General features: G+C 60.9%; 2 non-coding genes across 2 annotated transcripts; both read left to right on the top strand.

Annotated features, from left to right (window-relative positions):
* Nucleotides 1-11,719: 11,719 nt before the first annotated feature.
* Nucleotides 11,720-11,838, top strand: LOC131865560 (5S ribosomal RNA). Its single transcript, XR_009364280.1, has one exon. It is a non-coding gene; the product is annotated as a 5S ribosomal RNA (ribosomal RNA).
* A 7,787-nt stretch (nt 11,839-19,625) lies between these two features.
* LOC131865550 (5S ribosomal RNA) lies at nt 19,626-19,744 on the top strand. The gene has a single exon (XR_009364270.1). It is a non-coding gene; the product is annotated as a 5S ribosomal RNA (ribosomal RNA).
* The last annotated feature ends 2,756 nt before the right edge of the window (nt 19,745-22,500 follow it).

Below are 22,500 nucleotides of genomic sequence, written 5' to 3'. Positions count from 1 at the left end.
GAAGCGACGGATGAAGCAGTGATGACAACCGGGCTGTGAGGAGAGGAGGGATGCAGCCAAGAAAGCAATCAGGGCTCGAGGCAAGGGATGCATCAAGGATAGCAATCATGTTGTGAGGCGAGATTCCAAAGGCTAAACGTGAGAGGCTGCAGGGTCGACTCAGAGAGGTCTATGCATGTGAGAGGCTGAAAGCAAGGTCGACTCGGAGCGGTCTATGCATCGGGCGCGCTTGGGGCGACTACCAGTGCCAACCCCTTATCCCGCGACGCGTCCGACAAAGAGAACGTTCCAAGGCGGCAGAGGAGGTTACCAGCCGAAGGATGCAGTAGCAATAACAGGTATAGTTCCGCGGCGGCCGAGAAGACTCACTGCATAGGAATCGGGATGCGAGGCGAGGGATGCGGCGGGAAGGCCCCGACGGCTAAACGGAAGAGGCTGCAGGGCCGCCTCGGAATGGTCCAAGCATCGGATGCGATTGGGACGACTACCAGTGCCAACCCCTTATCCCGCGATGCGTCCGATACACAGATAGTTCCAAGGCGGCCGAGGAGCCTCACCGCATATCAATCGGGGTGCGAGGCGAGGGATGGGGCGGGAAGGCCCCAACGGCTAGACGGAAGAGGCTTCAGGGCCACCTCGGAATGGTCCAAGCATCGGACGCGCTTGGGGCGACTGCCAGTGCCAACCCCTTATCCCGCGATGCGTCCGATACACAGATGGTTCCAAGGCGGCCGAGGAGCCTCACCGCATAGCAATCGGGGGTGCGAGGCGAGGGATGGGGCGGGAAGGCCCCAACGGCTAGACGGAAGAGGCTTCAGGGCCGCCTAGGAATGGTCCAAGCATCGGACACGCTTGGGGCGACTACCAGTGACAGCCCCCTATCCCGCGATGCGTCCGATACGAAGATGGTTCCAAGGCGGCCGAGGAGCCTCACCGCATAGCAATCGGGGTGCGAGGTGGGGGATGCGGCGAGATGGCCCCAACGGCTAGACGGAAGAGGCCACAGGGCCGCGTCGGAATAGTCCAAGCATCGGACGCGCTTGGGGCGACTACCAGTGACAACCCCTTATCCCGCGATGCGTCCGATACGAAGATAGTTCCAAGGCGGCCGAGGAGCCTCACCGCATAGCAATCGGGGTGCGAGGTGGGGGATGCGGCGAGATGGCCCCAACGGCTAGACGGAAGAGGCTGCAGGGCCGCCTCGGAATAGTCCAAGCATCGGACGCGCTTGGGGCCACTACCAGTGACAACCCCTTATCCCGCGATGCGTCCGATACGAAGATAGTTCCAAGGCGGCCGAAGAGCCTCACCGCATAGCAATCGGGGTGCGAGGTGGGGGATGCGGCGAGATGGCCCCAACGGCTAGACGGAAGAGGCCACAGGGCCGCCTCGGAATAGTCCAAGCATCGGACGCGCTTGGGGCGACTACCAGTAACAACCCCTTATCCCGCGATGCGTCCGATACGAAGATAGTTCCCAGGCGGCCGAGGAGCCTCACCGCATAGCAATCGGGGTGCGAGGCGAGGGATGCGGCGAGATGGCCCCAAAGGCTAGACGGAAGAGGCTGCAGGGCTGCCTCGGAATAGTCCAAGCATCGGACGCGCTTGGGGCGACTACCACTGCCAACCCCTTATCCCGCGATGCGTCCGATACACAGATAGTTCCGAGGCGGCCGAGGAGGTGGGGGATGCAGCGAGATGGCCCCAACGGCTAGACGGAAGAGGCTGCAGGGCCGCCTCGGAATAGTCCAAGCATCGGACGCGCTTGGGGCGACTACCAGTGACAACCCCTTATCCCGCGATGCGTCCGATACACAGATAGTTCCGAGGCGGCCAAGGAGCCTCACCGCATAGCAATCGTGGTGCGAGGTGGGGGATGCGGCGAGATGGCCCCAACGGCTAGACGGAAGAGGCTGCAGGGCCGCCTCGGAATGGTCCAAGCATCGGATGCGCTTGGGGCGACTACCACTGCCAACCCCTTATCCCGCGATGCGTCCGATACACAGATAGTTCCAAGGCGGCCGAGGAGCCTCACAGCATAGCAATCAGGGTGCGAGGCGAGGGATGCGGCGAGAAAGCCCCAACGGCTAGAGGGAAGAGGCTTCAGGTCCGCCTCGGAATGGTCCAAGCATCGGACGCGCTTGGGGCGACTACCAGTGACAACCCCTTATCCCGCGACGCGTCCGATACACAGATAGTTCCAAGGCGGCCGAGGAGCCTCACCGCATAGCAATCGGGGTGCGAGGCGAGGGATGCGGCGAGAAGGACCCAACGGCTACACGGAAGAGGCTTCGGGGCCGCCTCGGAATGGTCCAAGCATCGGACGCGCTTGGGGCGACTACCAGTGACAACCCCTTATCCCGCGACGCGTCCGATACACAGATAGTTCCAAGGCGGCCGAGGAGCCTCACCGCATAGCAATCGGGGTGCGAGGCGAGGGATGCGGCGAGAAGGACCCAACGGCTACACGGAAGAGGCTTCGGGGCCGCCTCGGAATGGTCCAAGCATCGGACGCGCTTGGGGCGACTACCAGTGACAACCCCTTATCCCGCGACGCGTCCGATACACAGATAGTTCCAAGGCGGCCGAGGAGCCTCACCGCATAGCAATCGGGGTGCGAGGCGAGGGATGCGGCGAGAAGGACCCAACGGCTAGACGGAAGAGGCTTCGGGTCCGCCTCGGAATGGTCCAAGCATCGGACGCGCTTGGGGCGACTACCAGTGACAACCCCTTATCCCGCGACGCGTCCGATACACAGATAGTTCCAAGGCGGCCGAGGAGCCTCACCGCATAGCAATCGGGGTGCGAGGCGAGGGATGCGGCGAGAAGGACCCAACGGCTAGACGGAAGAGGCTTCGGGTCCGCCTCGGAATGGTCCAAGCATCGGACGCGCTTGGGGCGACTACCAGTGACAACCCCTTATCCCGCGACGCGTCCGATACACAGATAGTTCCAAGGCGGCCGAGGAGCCTCACCGCATAGCAATCGGGGTGCGAGGCGAGGGATGCGGCGAGAAGGACCCAACGGCTAGACGGAAGAGGCTTCGGGTCCGCCTCGGAATGGTCCAAGCATCGGACGCGCTTGGGGCGACTACCAGTGACAACCCCTTATCCCGCGACGCGTCCGATACACAGATAGTTCCGAGGCGGCCGAGGAGCCTCACCGCATAGCAATCGGGGTGCGAGGCGAAGGATGCGGCGAGAAGGACCCAACGGCTAGACGGAAGAGGCTTCGGGTCCGCCTCGGAATGGTCCAAGCATCGGACGCGCTTGGGGCGACTACCAGTGACAACCCCTTATCCCGCGACGCGTCCGATACACAGATAGTTCCAAGGCGGCCGAGGAGCCTCACCGCATAGCAATCGGGGTGCGAGGCGAGGGATGCGGCGAGAAGGACCCAACGGCTAGACGGAAGAGGCTTCACGGCCGCCTCGGAATGGTCCAAGCATCGAACGCGCTTGGGGCGACTACCAGTGACAACCCCTTATCCCGCGACGCGTCCGATACACAGATAGTTCCGAGGCGGCCGAGGAGCCTCACCGCATAGCAATCGGGGTGCGAGGCGAGGGATGCGGCGAGAAGGACCCAACGGCTAGACGGAAGAGGCTTCAGGGCCGCCTCGGAATGGTCCAAGCATCGGACGCGCTTGGGGCGACTACCAGTGACAACCCCTTATCCCGCGACGCGTCCGATACACAGATAGTTCCGAGGCGGCCGAGGAGCCTCACCGCATAGCAATCGGGGTGCGAGGCGAGGGATGCGGCGAGAAGGACCCAACGGCTAGACGGAAGAGGCTTCAGGGCCGCCTCGGAATGGTCCAAGCATCGGACGCGCTTGGGGCGACTACCAATGACAACCCCTTATCCCGCGACGCGTCCGATACACAGATAGTTCCGAGGCGGCCGAGGAGCCTCACCGCATAGCAATCGGGGTGCGAGGCGAGGGATGCGGCGAGAAGGACCCAACGGCTAGACGGAAGAGGCTTCAGGGCCGCCTCGGAATGGTCCAAGCATCGGACGCGCTTGGGGCGACTACCAGTGACAACCCCTTATCCCGCGACGCGTCCGATACACAGATAGTTCCGAGGCGGCCGAGGAGCCTCACCGCATAGCAATCGGGGTGCGAGGCGAGGGATGCGGCGAGAAGGACCCAACGGCTAGACGGAAGAGGCTTCAGGGCCGCCTCGGAATGGTCCAAGCATCGGACGCGCTTGGGGCGACTACCAGTGACAACCCCTTATCCCGCGACGCGTCCGATACACAGATAGTTCCGAGGCGGCCGAGGAGCCTCACCGCATAGCAATCGGGGTGCGAGGCGAGGGATGCGGCGAGAAGGACCCAACGGCTAGACGGAAGAGGCTTCAGGGCCGCCTCGGAATGGTCCAAGCATCGGACGCGCTTGGGGCGACTACCGTTGCCAACCCCTTATCCCGCGATGCGTCTGATACACAGATAGTTCCGAGGCGGCCGAGGAGCCTCACCGCATAGCAATCGGGTTGCGAGGCAGATTATTGGGAAGGGAACCCCCTGGGATGCGGCTCAAGCAGTGCCCAAAGGGACTGGAATGCGGAATCACATCGAGAGACCCAAATGCTATACGAGGGCTCAAATCGAATTATCGATTTGGCCACGACATGGACGCATCGGAACGACTACCTTTGCCGAACCACTCGCAATTGCATCCATACCGAAACCAATAGACATTTCCGTTAGAGCCCTCGCATAGCATTCGGGAATCTCGCATGCCCCTCTAAATCGACCAATGCTGGCGCTCAATGAAAATCCGAGCGCTACCACCGTTCGAGCGCCAGCATTGGTCGAGTTAGAGGGGCACGGGGGAGAATGCTCCAGTCAACACCTCCCCTATATAAGTTATTTGTCCGATTCTCGCACAACCGTAGTCTGCCTCGTCGAATCAAACAACGGTCCCAGATTCCGACTTCCGTTCCGTAGAGACCCAAAAGCTAGATGGAGGCTCGCAAGAAAGAGAGTCGGCGCATAGCAATCGGGTTTCTCGAACGTTTAGGGACCGAGCTCACTTGCGGATAGGGCAAAATCCGCCAAGCAACCCAAAAGCTAGACGGGGGCTCGAATCGAATCGCCTAGGCGGCCACAACAACGACGTGTTGGATCGACTACCAGTGCCAAACCATTCAGCAAGACTAGTCTGTGTCGAGGCCGGATAGAGATTCTCAGAGAGCGCCCGCATAGCATTTAGGAGACCTGCCGCGTCCCTCACACTCGACAAATGGTGGTGCACGTTTATAAATCCGAGCGATCCCAACCCTTTCAAGCACCAACATCGGTCGAGATAGAGGGGCACGGAGGGGGCTGCGTGAGACAACACAGTCCCCTATATAAGTTATTTGTCCGATTCTCACACATCCGAAGAATGGTCATCAAATCGGACAACAGCCCAAACTTCCGACTTCCGTCCCAGAAAGCCCAAGAGCTATCTAAAACGTTCATGGCCGGAACTCGATCGCGGCTATACCAGTCCGCCAAGCAACCCAAAAGCTAGACTGGAGCTCTAGTCGAATCACCTCTGTGGCCATTGCAAGGACGTGTTGGAGCGACTACCATTGCCGAACCATTCCGCAGGTCGAGTCCATACCAAGGCCGCATAGAGATTCACGATGAGCTCCTGCATAGCAATCAGGAGACTTGCCGTGTCCATCACAATCGATAAATCCTGGTGCAAGATTTTTGCATCCGAGCGCTCCAACCAGTCGAGCACCAGCATCAATCGACATAAACGGGCACGGGGGGAGGATGCTCGAGAACACTACCTCCCCTATATAAGTTATTTGTCCGATTCTCAAGCAGCCGAAGTCTGGTCATCGAATCGGGTCAAAGACCACAACTTCCGACTTTACCCACAATGCAAGTCATCGAATCGAACATCGGCCCCCGAGTCGGACTCCATGCGTATGTCAGGTCATCGGACCCAAATTCCGCCTTCCTGCGCATGGCGGGCCATCAATATCAACTCGGTCATCGGACCCAAACTCCGCCTTTTTGCGTATGGCACGCCTTCAAATCGGTCATCGGACCCAAATTCCGCCTTCCTGTGCATGGCGGGCCATCAACATCAACTCGGTCATCGGACCCAAATTCCGCCTTTCTGCGCATGGCACGCCATCAACTCGGTCATCGGACCCAAATTCCGCCTTCCTGCGCATGGCAGGTCATCGGACACAAATTCAGACCTCGCCAATATGCCTACGTATCGAATCGGTCATCGGACCCAACTTCCGACTTCATCCATACTGTAGGGTCTTTGAGGTTGGCGCGGTGCGCTCAACCCAGGGAGTCGACCCATCGAAGCATACACCTCCCCTATATAAGCTATTTGTCCGATTCCCACACCTGTGTAGTTTGCACCTCTGACCAGGACATCGACCCCAACTTCCGAACTCGACTGCAACGACGGCACCAGCGCCTTGGTGCGCACCTTGCGACGCACAGTCCCAACATTCGCCTTCCTGCACATGGCAGGTCATCGGACCCAAATTCCGACCTCGCGAGTATGCCTACATATCGAATCGGTCATCGGACCCAACTTCCGACTTCATCCATACCGTAGGGTCTTTGAGGTTGGCGCGGTGCGCTCAACCCGGGGAGTCGACCCAACGAAGCATACACCTCCCCTATATAAGCTATTTGTCCGATTCCCACACCTGTGTAGTTTGCACCTCCGATCAAGACATCGACCCCAACTTCCGAACTCGCCTCCAACGACCGAACCAGCGCCTTGGTGCGCACCTTGCAACGCACAGTGCCAACATTCGCCTTCCTGCACGTGGCAGGTCATCGGACCCAAATTCCGACCTCGCGAGTATGCCTACATATCGAATCGGTCATCGGACCCAACTTCCGACTTCATCCATACCGTAGGGTCTTTGAGGTTGGCGCGGTGCGCTCAACCCGGGGAGTCGACCCAACGAAGCATACACCTCCCCTATATAAGCTATTTGTCCGATTCCCACACCTGTGTAGCTTGCACCTCCGATCAGGACATCGACCCCAACTTCCGAACTCGACTAAAAAGACCGCACCAGCGCCTTGGTGTGCACCTTGCAACGCACAGTGTCAACATTCGCCTTCCTGCACATGGCAGGTCATCGGACCCAAATTCCGACCTCATGAGCATACCTACTAATCGAATCGGTCATCGGACCCAACTTCCGACTTCATCCATACCGTAGGGTCTTTGAGGTTGGCGCGGTGCGCTCAACCTGGGGAGTCGACCCATCGAAGCATACACCTCCCCTATATAAGCTATTTGTCCGATTCCGACACCTGTGTAGTTTGCACCTCCGCTCAGGACATCGACCCCAACTTCCGAACTCGCCTGCAACGACCGAACCAGCGCCTTGGTGCGCACCAAAAGTGCGCACTTTTGGAGGGCACTTTTGTGCGCTCCAAAGGTGCGCACTTTTGGAGGGCACTTTTCTGCGCTCCAAAGGTGCGCACTTTTGGAGGGCACTTTTTGGAGGGCACTTTTTGGAGGGCACTTTTCTGCGCTCCAAAGGTGCGCACTTTTGGAGGGCACTTTTTGGAGGGCACTTTTCTGCGCTCCAAAGGTGCGCACTTTTGGAGGGCACTTTTTGGAGGGCACTTTTCTGCGCTCCAAAGGTGCGCACTTTTGGAGGGCACTTTTTGGAGGGCACTTTTCTGCGCTCCAAAGGTGCGCACTTTTGGAGGGCACTTTTTGGAGGGCACTTTTCTGCGCTCCAAAGGTGCGCACTTTTGGAGGGCACTTTTTGGAGGGCACTTTTCTGCGCTCCAAAGGTGCGCACTTTTGGAGGGCACTTTTTGGAGGGCACTTTTCTGCGCTCCAAAGGTGCGCACTTTTGGAGGGCACTTTTTGGAGGGCACTTTTCTGCGCTCCAAAGGTGCGCACTTTTGGAGGGCACTTTTTGGAGGGCACTTTTCTGCGCTCCAAAGGTGCGCACTTTTGGAGGGCACTTTTGTGCACTCCAAAGGTGCGCACTTTTGGAGGGCACTTTTCCTGTGCTCCAAAGGTGCACACCTAGGTGAGCACCTTCGACCACACCTTGTAGCACACCAAACTCTGACTTTCGACTTCATCCGCAATGCAGGGTCTTTGAGGTTGGCGCAATGCGCACAACCAGGGGAGTCGACCCATCAAACCCAACACCTCCCCTATATAAGCTATTTGTCTGATTCTCATACATGCGTAGCCTGCAGGAGCAATTAGGACATCGACCCCAACTTTCGGCTTCTAAACGAAAACAAGGTCTTTGAGGTTGGTGTAATGCGAACAACTAGGGGAGTCAACCCATCAAACCCAACACCTCCCCTATATAAGCTATTTGTCTGATTCTCATACATGTGTAGTCTACAGGAGCAATTAGGACATCGACCCCAACTTTTGACTTCTTAACGAAAACAAGGTCTTTGAGGTTGACGTAATGCGCACAACCAGGGGAGTCGACCCATCAAACCCAACACCTCCCCTATATAAGCTATTTGTCCGATTCTCATACATGTGTAGCCTGCAGGAGCCATTAGGACATTGACCCCAACTTTTGACTTCTTAACGAAAACAAGGTCTTTGAGGTTGGCGTAATGCGCACAACCAAGGGAGTTGACCCATCAAACCCAACACCTCCCCTATATAAGCTATTTGTCTGATTCTCATACATGTGTAGCCTGCAACAACGATTAGGACATCCACCCCAACTTCTGAATTCGTCTGCGTTGACCGCACCAAAGGTGCACGCCTTGGTGCTCACCAAAATCCGACTTCCGACTTCTTCTGCTATGCGGGGTCTTTGAGGTTGGCGCAGTGCGCACAACCAGGGGAGTCAACCCACCGAATGCAACACCTCCCCTATATAAGCTATTTGTCTGATTCTCATACATGCGTAGACTGCAGCAATGATTAGGACATCCACCCCAACTTTTGACTTCTTAAACAAGACAGGGTCTTTGAAGTTGGTGCAGTGCACACAACCAGGGGAGTCGACCCATCAAACGCAACACCTCCCCTATATAAAGCTATTTGTCCGATTCTCATACGTGTAGTCTGCAGCAGCGATTAGGACATCGACCCCAACTTCCGAATTCGTTTGCATTGACCGCACCAAAGGTGCACGCCTTGGTGTGCACCCTGGAGTGCACTTTGGTGCTCACCTCGGTGCACACTTTGGTGTGCACCTCGGTGTGCACCAAAGGTGCGCACCTTGGAGCGCACCAAAGGTGTACACTTTGGAGCGCACCACATAGGGTCTTTGAGAGGTTGGCGCAGTGCGCACACCAAGGTGGGTGTTGAGGTGCGTGCCGAGGTGGGTGGGTGCTAGGGTGCGCTCCATGGTGGGTGCCAGGGTGGGTGCGTGCTAGGGTGGATTCCAAAGAGGGTCATAGGGTGGGTGCCAAGGTGGGTTGGTGATATAGTGGGTTCAAAGGTGGGTACTAGGGTGGGTTCCAAGGTGGGTCACAAGTTGGGTGCCAGGATGCGTGGGTGTTAGGTTGGGTGCCAAGGTGGGCTCCTGCGTGGGTGGGTGCTAGGGTGGGTTTCAAGGTGGACGCGAGGGCGGGTGCCAAGGTGGGTAACAAGTTGGGTGTTAGGATGGGTGAGTGCTAGAGTGGGTGCCAAGGTGGGTGGGTGCTAAGGTGGATGCCAAGGTGGTTCACAGGGTGGGTGGGTTCTAGGGTGAGTTCCAAGGTGGGTCACAGGTTCAGTGCTAGGGTGGGTGTCAAGGCGGGTGTCGAGGTGCCTGGGTGCTAGGGTGTGGATGCCAATGTGGGTCATAGGGTGGGTACTAGGGTGGGCTGCAATGTGGGTGCCAAGGTGGGTAACATGCTCGGTGGGTTCTAAATTGGGTGCCAGGGTGGGTGTGCACCCACCTTGCCCGAGGTGGGTGCCAAGGTGCCAGTGTGGGTGGGTGCTAAGGTGGATGCCAAGGTGGGTGAGAAGGTGGGTGATAGGTTGAGTGGTAGGATGGGTGGGTGCCAAGATGGGTCACAGGGTGGGTGCAAGGGTGGGTAGGTGCTAGGGTTGGTGTCAGGGTGGGTGGGTGCTAGGTTGGGTTCCAAGGTGGGTGCGAGGGTGAGTGTCAAGGTGGGTCACAGGTTAGGTGCTAGGATGGGTGAGTGCTAGGGTGCAAAGGTGCCAGGGTGGGTGCTAGGATGGGTCGATGCTAGGGTGAGTGGCAAGGTGGGTCCACAAGTGTCAAGGTGGGTGCCGAGGTGGGTGCCAAGTCGGCGACTGCTATGGTGGATGCCAAGGTGGGTCACGGGGTGGGTGCCAAGTTGCTAGGTTGGGTTCCAAGGTGGGTGCCAACGTGGGTGCTAGGGTGCGTGGGTTAAAGGGTGTGTCACAACGTGGGTGCCAGGATGGGTGCGCACCCACACTGGCCAAGACGGGTGCGGGTGCAAGGTTGGGTTCCAAGCCCGGTCACAGGCTGGGTGGGTGCCAAGGTGGGCACCAGGGTGGGTGCACCCACCCTGGCCAAGGTGGGTCACGGGGTGGGTCCTAGGGTGGGTAACGGGGTGGGTACTAAGGTGCGTGCCAAGGTGGGTCATAGGGTGGGTGCCAAGGTGGGCACCAGGGTGGGTGTGCACCAACCCTAGCCAGGGTAGGTCACGGGGTGGTTGTCGGGGTGGGCGTCAAGGAGCCAAGGTGGGTGGCAAGTAGCCAAGTTGCGTGCCAAGGTGGGTGTCGGGGTGGGTGCCAAGGATCCAAGGTGGGTGCCAAGGAACCAAGGTGGGTGTCTGGGTGGGTGCCGAGGTGGGAGCCAGGGTGGGTCCCAAGGTGAGTGCAAAGGTGGGTGCCAGGGTCAAGGTGAGTGCCAATGTGGGTTCCAAGGTGCCAGGGTCAGGGTGAGTGCCAATGTGGGTTCAAAGGTGCTAAGTTGGGTGCGAGGTTGGGTGCGAGGGTGGGTGGGTGCCAAGGTGTGCTAGGTGGAAGCCCGGGTGGGTCGGCATCCCATGGGTGTCGAGTTGGGTGCCTGATGGGTGCTTCTTGTCAAGTTTTAGTCGTCGGGACTCATTTCGAGCCTTAGAGGTCGTTTCTTGTCCGGTTGCCCTGTCTTCGACCTGGGAACCCAATTTTGGTCCTCGGGTCCCATTTTTTTTTGTCTCGCATCCCACTTTTGGCCTGTGGCCTTTTCGGGGTCGATTCTCGTTTTGGGCATCAGAGCATGTTTCTTCTCCTAAAACCCAATATTTGTTTATTAAGTCTCGGAACACATTTTTGTTCTCGTGGACCCATCATGGGTCTTGGAACGCATTTGTGGTCCTTGGGTCCCATTTTGCATCCCGAAACTTGTGTTTTGGTGCTTGATCCCTATTTTGGGTGCCCACCTTGCACCAAGTGCGCACCCGGGGCAAACCGAGCGCCTTGGTGCACCGGGGCAAGATCGAGCGTGCACCCGAGGCGCCCCGAACATGCACCAAGGTGCACTCGGCCCACATGTGAGCGCAGGTCGTTGCGCCCGAGGTGGTGTGTGGGCACCGCGTTGCAGACGGGACACTGCACGCACACGACGCCCCCTCCAGGTGCACGCACGTAGGCCGGGCCGGGTGCACACCCGACGCCCTAGCAAGGTGCGCGCACCCGGGCAGGGCTCACACTTGGCGAACGGGGCGCACTTCGCGAGGGAGGGTGTGCACCTCGACGGGGGTGGGTGGCCGGGGTGGATTCGCACGTGGGTCGCGGTTTGCTAAGTACACACTGCGACAAGCTCATAACGGGTGCGATCATACCAGCATTAGTGCACCGGATCCCATCAGAACTCCGTAGTTAAGCGCGCTTGGGCCGGAGTAGTACTGGGATGGGTGACCTCCCGGGAAGTCCCGGTGTTGCACCCTTTTTTAGTTTTTCGCCGGGCGTCGCAATGCTATTTGAATAAACCTTTTGCCCGTTTGCGTTCTCGTCGGGGCCGGGCCGGGCCGGGGTGCGCTGCCCGCACTACCGCGCGCGCGGGGGGCGACACCGAGCGCGCACCCGAGGCGCCCCGAGCACACAGGCCACGGTGCAACCCGGGCGTTGTGCGCGCACCCCGGTGCGCCCGAGGTGCTGCGCGCGCACCCAGGTGAAATCGGTGTGCACCTCGGCCAGTGCGCGCTCGGTCGAGTCGCGCACGTTGGCCAAGGTGCACGGTGATGTTTCTTACTCTAAGGTTCCGCACCAGACGCCCGGGACAGGTGAGCGAAGCTGGGCGGGGCCGGGTGCGCGGCCGGGGCAGGTGCACGCAGCTGGAGAGAGCTTTGGAGCACACTTCGGAGCGCACCAATGATGCGCTCCATTCAAAAGTTTCCTGAAAAGGCAAAAAAAGTTGAGATTATAGAATTTCCCACTTGAGAGATTGTAAAAAAAAAAAATTTAAAATGAAGGAAACGCGGGTGCCAAGGTGTGCGCAGCCCAGCCAAGGTGTGCGCACCAAGGCGCCCACCCTGGCGAAGGTGCACGCAAGGTGCGCACCCGAGGCAAACCGGACAATTAACCCAACTTTCGACTTCGCGCGCACCTTGGAGCGCACTTCGGAGCGCTCCTTGGTGCGCACCAATCTTGGGCACCTCGGAGTGCACCATGGCGCCCACCAAGGTGCGCACCCGGGGCAAACCGAGCTCCGACTTCGTGCGCACCTTGGAGCGCACGAAAGGTGCGCACCATGGCGCCCACCAAGGTGCGCAGCCCAGCCAAGGCGTGCGCATCAAGGTGCGCACCCTGGCGAAGGTGCGCACCCGGGGCAAACCGAGCTCCGACTTCGTGCGCACCTTGGAGCGCACAAAAGGTGCGCAACCCAGCCAAGGTGTGCGCACCCCGGTCAAACCGAGCTCCGAATCGTGCGCACCAGAGGTGCACGCCATCGTGCGCACCTTGGAGCACACTTCGGAGCCCTCCTTGGTGCGCGCCGATGTTGCGCACCTCGGAGCGCACCCGGGGAAAACAATGCAATTAACCCGACTTTCGACTTCGTGGGCACCTCGGAGCGCTCTCGGGTTCGCACCTCGGAGCACACCGAGGTGCGCACCTTTGATGCGCTGCCTTCACCAATTTCCAGAAAAGGCAAGAAAACATTGAGAAGGTGTGCGCACCGAGGTGCCCACCCTGGCGAAGGTGCACGCGAGGTGCGCACCCGGGGCAAACCGGGCTCCGACTTCGTGCACGCCGCACCTTGGAGCACACTTCGGAGCGCTCCTTGGTGCACACCAGGGCGCGCAACCCAGCCGAGGTGCCCACCCCGGCGAAGGTGCACGCGAGGTGCGCACCCGGGGCAAACCGGGCTCCGACTTCGTGCACGCCATGGTGCCCACCGCGGCGAAGGTGCACGCGAGGTGCGCACCCGGGGCAAACCGGGCTCCGACTTCGTGCACGCCGCACCTTGGAGCACACTTCGGAGCGCTCCTTGGTGCGCACCATGGTGCCCACCAGGGCGCGCAACCCCGCCGAAGGTGCACGCGAGGTGCGCACCCGGGGCAAACCGGGCTCCGACTTCGTGCACGCCGCACCTTGGAGCACACTTCGGAGCGCTCCTTGGTGCGCACCATGGTGCCCACCAGGGCGCGCAACCCCGCCGAAGGTGCACGCGAGGTGCGCACCCGGGGCAAACCGGGCTCCGACTTCGTGCACGCCATGGTGCGCACCGCGGCGAAGGTGCGCACCCGGGGCAAACCGGGCTCCGACTTCGTGCACGCCGCACCTTGGAGCACACTTCGGAGCGCTCCTTGGTGCGCACCAGGGCGCGCAACCCAGCCGAGGTGCCCACCCCGGCGAAGGTGCACGCGAGGTGCGTACCCGGGGCAAACCGGGCTCCGACTTCGTGCACGCCGCACCTTGGAGCACACTTCGGAGCGCTCCTTGGTGCGCACCATGGTGCCCACCAGGCCGCGCAACCCAGCCAAGGTGTGCGCACCAAGGTGCACGCGAGGTGCGCACCCGGGGCAAACCGGGGTCCGACTTCGTGCACGCCGCACCTTGGAGCACACATCGGGGCGCTCCCGGGTTCGCACCGGCGTTGCGCACCGTGGTGGGCACCTCGGAGCACACCAAGGTGGGCAGCGAGGTGCGCACCTTTGATGCGATGCCTTCACTAATTTCCATAAAAGGCAAAAAAAAAACGAGATTTTAAAATTTCCGTTTTGAAAGATAGTGAGAAAAAGGGAATGCTGGTGCCATCTTGAGCCCGCCCTGGTGCGCAGCCCAGCCAAGGTGTGCGCACCAAGGTGCCCACCCTGGCGAAGGTGCGCGCCCGGGCAATTAACCCAACTTCCAACTTCGCGCGCGCCAGGGTGGGAGCGCACCCAACAACCGGGCCTGGGAAGAGCCAATGCGAGAAACCCCACCAAACGCTCTGACAAAAAAAGAGGGGGCGCTCCAGTAACCCCGCTTCGGAGCGCACCCTGGGCAAACCCAGCCAAGGTGCAGGCGAGGTGCGCACCCGGGGCAAACCGGGCTCCGACAACGTGCACGCCGCACCTTGGAGCACACTTCGTAGCGCTCCCGGGTGCGCACCTCAGAGCACACCAAGGTGGGCAGCGAGGTGCGCACCTTTGATGCGCTGCCTTCACTAATTTCCAGAAAAGGCAAAAAAAAAAGGAGATTTTAAAATTTCCGTTTTGAAAGATAGTGAAAAAAACGGAACGCGCGTGCCATCTTGAGCCCGCCCTGGTGCGCAGCCCAGGTAAGGTGCCCACCCTGGCAAAGGTGCGCACCCGGGCAATTAACCCTACTTCCGACTTCGTGCGCGCCAGGGTGGCAACCGGGCCTCGGAAGAGCCAATGCGAGAAACCCCACCAAACGCTCCGACAAAAAAAGAGGCGGCGCTCCAATAACCCCGCTTCGGAGCGCAGCCGGGGCAAACCCAGCCAAGGTGCCCACCCCGACGAAGGTGCACGCGAGGTGCGCACCCGGGGCAAACCGGGCTCCGACAACGTGCACGCAGCACCTTGGAGCACACTTCGAAGCACTCCCGGGTGCCCACCGGCGTTGCGCACCGTGGTGGGCAGCGAGGTGCGCACCTTTGATGCGCTGCCTTCACTAATTTCCAGAAAAAGGCAAAAAAAAATGAGATTTTAAAATTTCCGTTTTGAAAGATAGTGAAAAAAAAGGAACGCGGGTGCCATCTTGAGCCCGCCCTGGTGCGCAGCCCAGGCAAGGCATGCGCACCAAGGTGCCCACCCGAGGTGCACACCCGGGGCAAACCGGGCTCCGACTTCGTGCAGGCCGCACCTTGGAGCACACTTCGGAGCGCTCCTTGGTGCGCACCATGGTGCCCACCAGGGCGCGCAACCCAGCCAAGGTCTGCACACCAAGGTGCCCACCCCGGCGAAGGTGCACGCGAGGTGCGCACCCGGGGCAAACCGGGCTCCGACTTCGTGCACGCCATGGTGCCCACCGCGGCGAAGGTGCACGCGAGGTGCGCACCCGGGGCAAACCGGGCTCCGACTTCGTGCACGCCGCACCTTGGAGCACACTTCGGAGCGCTCCTTGGTGCGCACCATGGTGCCCACCAGGGCGCGCAACCCAGCCAAGGTGTGCGCACCAAGGTGCACGCGAGGTGCGCACCCGGGGCAAACCGGGGTCCGACTTCGTGCACGCCGCACCTTGGAGCACACATCGGAGCGCTCCCAGGTTCGCACCAGCGTTGCGCACCTTTGATGCGCTGCCTTCACTAATTTCCAGAAAAGGCAAAAAAAAACGATATTTTAAAATTTCCGTTCTGAAAGATAGTGAAAAAAACGGAACGCGGGTGCCATCTTGAGCCCTTCCTGGTGCGCAGCCCAGGCAAGTTGTGCGCACCAAGGTGCCCACCCTGGCGGAGGTGCGCGCCCGGGGCAAACCGGGCTCCGACTTAGTGCACTGCATGGTGCCCACCAAGGCGCGCAACCCAGCCAAGGTGCCCACCGCAGCGAAGGTGCACGCGAGGTGCACACCCGGGGCAAACCGGGCTCCGACTTCGTGCACGCCGCACCTTGGAGCACACTTCAGAGCGCTCCTTGGTGCGCACCAGGGCGCGCAACCCAGCCGAGGTGCCCACCCCGGCGAAGGTGCACGCGAGGTGCGCACCCGGGGCAAACCGGGCTCCGACTTCGTGCACGCCATGGTGCCCACCGCGGCGAAGGTGCGCACCCGGGGCAAACCGGGCTCCGACTTCGTGCACGCCGCACCTTGGAGCACACTTCGGAGCGCTCCTTGGTGCGCACCATGGTGCCCACCAGGCCGCGCAACCCAGCCAAGGTGTGCGCACCAAGGTGCACGCGAGGTGCGCACCCGGGGCAAACCGGGGTCCGACTTCGTGCACGCCGCACCTTGGAGCACACATCGGGGCGCTCCCGGGTTCGCACCGGCGTTGCGCACCGTGGTGGGCACCTCGGAGCACACCAAGGTGGGCAGCGAGGTGCGCACCTTTGATGCGATGCCTTCACTAATTTCCATAAAAGGCAAAAAAAAAATGAGATTTTAAAATTTCCGTTTTGAAAGATAGTGAGAAAAAGGGAATGCTGGTGCCATCTTGAGCCCGCCCTGGTGCGCAGCCCAGCCAAGGTTTGCGCACCAAGGTGCCCACCCTGGCGAAGGTGCGCGCCCGGGCAATTAACCCAACTTCCAACTTCGCGCGCGCCAGGGTGGGAGCGCACCCAACAACCGGGCCTGGGAAGAGCCAATGCGAGAAACCCCACCAAACTCTCTGACAAAAAAAGAGGGGGCGCTCCAGTAACCCCGCTTCGGAGCGCACCCTGGGCAAACCCAGCCAAGGTGCCCACCCCGGCCAAGGTGCAGGCGAGGTGCGCACCCGGGGCAAACCGGGCTCCGACAACGTGCACGCCGCACCTTGGAGCACACTTCGTAGCGCTCCCGGGTGCGCACCTCAGAGCACACCAAGGTGGGCAGCGAGGTGCGCACCTTTGATGCGCTGCCTTCACTAATTTCCAGAAAAGGCAAAAAAAAAAGGAGATTTTAAAATTTCCGTTTTGAAAGATAGTGAAAAAAACGGAACGCGCGTGCCATCTTGAGCCCGCCCTGGTGCGCAGCCCAGGTAAGGTGCCACCCTGGCAAAGGTGCGCACCCGGGCAATTAACCCTACTTCCGACTTCGTGCGCGCCAGGGTGGCAACCGGGCCTCGGAAGAGCCAATGCGAGAAACCCCACCAAACGCTCCGACAAAAAAAGAGGCGGCGCTCCAATAACCCCGCTTCGGAGCGCAGCCGGGGCAAACCAAGCCAAGGTGCCCACCCCGACGAAGGTGCACGCGAGGTGCGCACCCGGGGCAAACCGGGCTCCGACAACGTGCACGCAGCACCTTGGAGCACACTTCGAAGCACTCCCGGGTGCCCACCGGCGTTGCGCACCGTGGTGGGCAGCGAGGTGCGCACCTTTGATGCGCTGCCTTCACTAATTTCCAGAAAAAGGCAAAAAAAAATGAGATTTTAAAATTTCCGTTTTGAAAGATAGTGAAAAAAAAGGAACGCGGGTGCCATCTTGAGCCCGCCCTGGTGCGCAGCCCAGGCAAGGCATGCGCACCAAGGTGCCCACCCGAGGTGCACACCCGGGGCAAACCGGGCTCCGACTTCGTGCAGGCCGCACCTTGGAGCACACTTCGGAGCGCTCCTTGGTGCGCACCATGGTGCCCACCAGGGCGCACCCGGGGCAAACCGGGCTCCGACTTCGTGCACGCCGCACCTTGGAGCACACATCGGAGCGCTCCGAGGTTCGCACCAGCGTTGCGCACCTTTGATGCGCTGCCTTCACTAATTTCCAGAAAAGGCAAAAAAAAACGATATTTTAAAATTTCCGTTCTGAAAGATAGTGAAAAAAACGGAACGCGGGTGCCATCTTGAGCCCTTCCTGATGCGCAGCCCAGGCAAGTTGTGCGCACCAAGGTGCCCACCCTGGCGGAGGTGCGCGCCCGGGGCAAACCGGGCTCCGACTTCGTGCACTGCATGGTGCCCACCAAGGCGCGCAACCCAGCCAAGGTGCCCACCGCAGCGAAGGTGCACGCGAGGTGCGCACCCGAGGTGCACACCCGGGGCAAACCGGGCTCCGACTTCGTGCACGCCGCACCTTGGAGCACACTTCAGAGCGCTCCTTGGTACGCACCAGGGCGCGCAACCCAGCCAAGGTGCTCACCCCGGCGAAGGTGCACGCGAGGTGCGCACCCGGGGCAAACCGGGCTCGGACTTCGTGCACGCCGCACCTTGGAGCACACATCGGAGCGCTCCCGGGTTCGCACCAGCATTGCGCACCTTTGATGCGCTGCCTTCACTAATTTCCAGAAAAGGCAAAAAAAAGAAAAAAATGAGATTTTAAAATTTCCGTTTTGAAAGATAGTGAAAAAAACGGAACGCGGGTGCCATCTTGAGCCCGCCCTGGTGTGCAGCCCAGGCAAGTTGTGCGCACCAAGGCACCCACCCTGGCCAAGGTGGGTCACGGGGTGGGTCCTAGGGTGGGTAACGGGGTGGGTACTAAGGTGCGTGCCAAGGTGGGTCATAGGGTGGGTGCCAAGGTGGGCACCAGGGTGGGTGTGCACCAACCCTAGCCAGGGTAGGTCACGGGGTGGTTGTCGGGGTGGGCGTCAAGGAGCCAAGGTGGGTGGCAAGTAGCCAAGTTGCGTGCCAAGGTGGGTGTCGGGGTGGGTGCCAAGGATCCAAGGTGGGTGCCAAGGAACCAAGGTGGGTGTCTGGGTGGGTGCCGAGGTGGGAGCCAGGGTGGGTCCCAAGGTGAGTGCAAAGGTGGGTGCCAGGGTCAAGGTGAGTGCCAATGTGGGTTCCAAGGTGCCAGGGTCAGGGTGAGTGCCAATGTGGGTTCAAAGGTGCTAAGTTGGGTGCGAGGTTGGGTGCGAGGGTGGGTGGGTGCCAAGGTGTGCTAGGTGGAAGCCCGGGTGGGTCGGCATCCCATGGGTGTCGAGTTGGGTGCCTGATGGGTGCTTCTTGTCAAGTTTTAGTCGTCGGGACTCATTTCGAGCCTTAGAGGTCGTTTCTTGTCCGGTTGCCCTGTCTTCGACCTGGGAACCCAATTTTGGTCCTCGGGTCCCATTTTTTTTTGTCTCGCATCCCACTTTTGGCCTGTGGCCTTTTCGGGGTCGATTCTCGTTTTGGGCATCAGAGCATGTTTCTTCTCCTAAAACCCAATATTTGTTTATTAAGTCTCGGAACACATTTTTGTTCTCGTGGACCCATCATGGGTCTTGGAACGCATTTGTGGTCCTTGGGTCCCATTTTGCATCCCGAAACTTGTGTTTTGGTGCTTGATCCCTATTTTGGGTGCCCACCTTGCACCAAGTGCGCACCCGGGGCAAACCGAGCGCCTTGGTGCACCGGGGCAAGATCGAGCGTGCACCCGAGGCGCCCCGAACATGCACCAAGGTGCACTCGGCCCACATGTGAGCGCAGGTCGTTGCGCCCGAGGTGGTGTGTGGGCACCGCGTTGCAGACGGGACACTGCACGCACACGACGCCCCCTCCAGGTGCACGCACGTAGGCCGGGCCGGGTGCACACCCGACGCCCTAGCAAGGTGCGCGCACCCGGGCAGGGCTCACACTTGGCGAACGGGGCGCACTTCGCGAGGGAGGGTGTGCACCTCGACGGGGGTGGGTGGCCGGGGTGGATTCGCACGTGGGTCGCGGTTTGCTAAGTACACACTGCGACAAGCTCATAACGGGTGCGATCATACCAGCGTTAGTGCACCGGATCCCATCAGAACTCCGCAGTTAAGCGCGCTTGGGCCGGAGTAGTACTGGGATGGGTGACCTCCCGGGAAGTCCCGGTGTTGCACCCTTTTTTAGTTTTTCGCCGGGCGTCGCAATGCTATTTGAATAAACCTTTTGCCCGTTTGCGTTCTCGTCGGGGCCGGGCCGGGCCGGGGTGCGCTGCCCGCACTACCGCGCGCGCGGGGGCGACACCGAGCGCGCACCCGAGGCGCCCCGAGCACACAGGCCACGGTGCAACCCGGGCGTTGTGCGCGCACCCCGGTGCGCCCGAGGTGCTGCGCGCGCACCCAGGTGAAATCGGTGTGCACCTCGGCCAGTGCGCGCTCGGTCGAGTCGCGCACGTTGGCCAAGGTGCACGGTGATGTTTCTTACTCTAAGGTTCCGCACCAGACGCCCGGGACAGGTGAGCGAAGCTGGGCGGGGCCGGGTGCGCGGCCGGGGCAGGTGCACGCAGCTGGAGAGAGCTTTGGAGCACACTTCGGAGCGCACCAATGATGCGCTCCATTCAAAAGTTTCCTGAAAAGGCAAAAAAAGTTGAGATTATAGAATTTCCCACTTGAGAGATTGTAAAAAAAAAAAATTTAAAATGAAGGAAACGCGGGTGCCAAGGTGTGCGCAGCCCAGCCAAGGTGTGCGCACCAAGGCGCCCACCCTGGCGAAGGTGCACGCAAGGTGCGCACCCGAGGCAAACCGGACAATTAACCCAACTTTCGACTTCGCGCGCACCTTGGAGCGCACTTCGGAGCGCTCCTTGGTGCGCACCAATCTTGGGCACCTCGGAGTGCACCATGGCGCCCACCAAGGTGCGCACCCGGGGCAAACCGAGCTCCGACTTCGTGCGCACCTTGGAGCGCACGAAAGGTGCGCACCATGGCGCCCACCAAGGTGCGCAGCCCAGCCAAGGCGTGCGCATCAAGGTGCGCACCCTGGCGAAGGTGCGCACCCGGGGCAAACCGAGCTCCGACTTCGTGCGCACCTTGGAGCGCACAAAAGGTGCGCAACCCAGCCAAGGTGTGCGCACCCCGGTCAAACCGAGCTCCGAATCGTGCGCACCAGAGGTGCACGCCATCGTGCGCACCTTGGAGCACACTTCGGAGCCCTCCTTGGTGCGCGCCGATGTTGCGCACCTCGGAGCGCACCCGGGGAAAACAATGCAATTAACCCGACTTTCGACTTCGTGGGCACCTCGGAGCGCTCTCGGGTTCGCACCTCGGAGCACACCGAGGTGCGCACCTTTGATGCGCTGCCTTCACCAATTTCCAGAAAAGGCAAGAAAACATTGAGAAGGTGTGCGCACCGAGGTGCCCACCCTGGCGAAGGTGCACGCGAGGTGCGCACCCGGGGCAAACCGGGCTCCGACTTCGTGCACGCCGCACCTTGGAGCACACTTCGGAGCGCTCCTTGGTGCGCACCAGGGCGCGCAACCCAGCCGAGGTGCCCACCCCGGCGAAGGTGCACGCGAGGTGCGCACCCGGGGCAAACCGGGCTCCGACTTCGTGCACGCCATGGTGCCCACCGCGGCGAAGGTGCACGCGAGGTGCGCACCCGGGGCAAACCGGGCTCCGACTTCGTGCACGCCGCACCTTGGAGCACACTTCGGAGCGCTCCTTGGTGCGCACCATGGTGCCCACCAGGGCGCGCAACCCCGCCGAAGGTGCACGCGAGGTGCGCACCCGGGGCAAACCGGGCTCCGACTTCGTGCACGCCGCACCTTGGAGCACACTTCGGAGCGCTCCTTGGTGCGCACCATGGTGCCCACCAGGGCGCGCAACCCCGCCGAAGGTGCACGCGAGGTGCGCACCCGGGGCAAACCGGGCTCCGACTTCGTGCACGCCATGGTGCGCACCGCGGCGAAGGTGCGCACCCGGGGCAAACCGGGCTCCGACTTCGTGCACGCCGCACCTTGGAGCACACTTCGGAGCGCTCCTTGGTGCGCACCAGGGCGCGCAACCCAGCCGAGGTGCCCACCCCGGCGAAGGTGCACGCGAGGTGCGTACCCGGGGCAAACCGGGCTCCGACTTCGTGCACGCCGCACCTTGGAGCACACTTCGGAGCGCTCCTTGGTGCGCACCATGGTGCCCACCAGGCCGCGCAACCCAGCCAAGGTGTGCGCACCAAGGTGCACGCGAGGTGCGCACCCGGGGCAAACCGGGGTCCGACTTCGTGCACGCCGCACCTTGGAGCACACATCGGGGCGCTCCCGGGTTCGCACCGGCGTTGCGCACCGTGGTGGGCACCTCGGAGCACACCAAGGTGGGCAGCGAGGTGCGCACCTTTGATGCGATGCCTTCACTAATTTCCATAAAAGGCAAAAAAAAAACGAGATTTTAAAATTTCCGTTTTGAAAGATAGTGAGAAAAAGGGAATGCTGGTGCCATCTTGAGCCCGCCCTGGTGCGCAGCCCAGCCAAGGTGTGCGCACCAAGGTGCCCACCCTGGCGAAGGTGCGCGCCCGGGCAATTAACCCAACTTCCAACTTCGCGCGCGCCAGGGTGGGAGCGCACCCAACAACCGGGCCTGGGAAGAGCCAATGCGAGAAACCCCACCAAACGCTCTGACAAAAAAAGAGGGGGCGCTCCAGTAACCCCGCTTCGGAGCGCACCCTGGGCAAACCCAGCCAAGGTGCCCACCCCGGCCAAGGTGCAGGCGAGGTGCGCACCCGGGGCAAACCGGGCTCCGACAACGTGCACGCCGCACCTTGGAGCACACTTCGTAGCGCTCCCGGGTGCGCACCTCAGAGCACACCAAGGTGGGCAGCGAGGTGCGCACCTTTGATGCGCTGCCTTCACTAATTTCCAGAAAAGGCAAAAAAAAAAGGAGATTTT

Source organism: Cryptomeria japonica, unplaced genomic scaffold (assembly GCF_030272615.1).
Source record: "Cryptomeria japonica unplaced genomic scaffold, Sugi_1.0 HiC_scaffold_114, whole genome shotgun sequence".
NCBI classification, from domain to species: Eukaryota; Viridiplantae; Streptophyta; class Pinopsida; order Cupressales; family Cupressaceae; genus Cryptomeria; species Cryptomeria japonica.
This window is presented reverse-complemented; position numbering and strand designations above follow the sequence as displayed.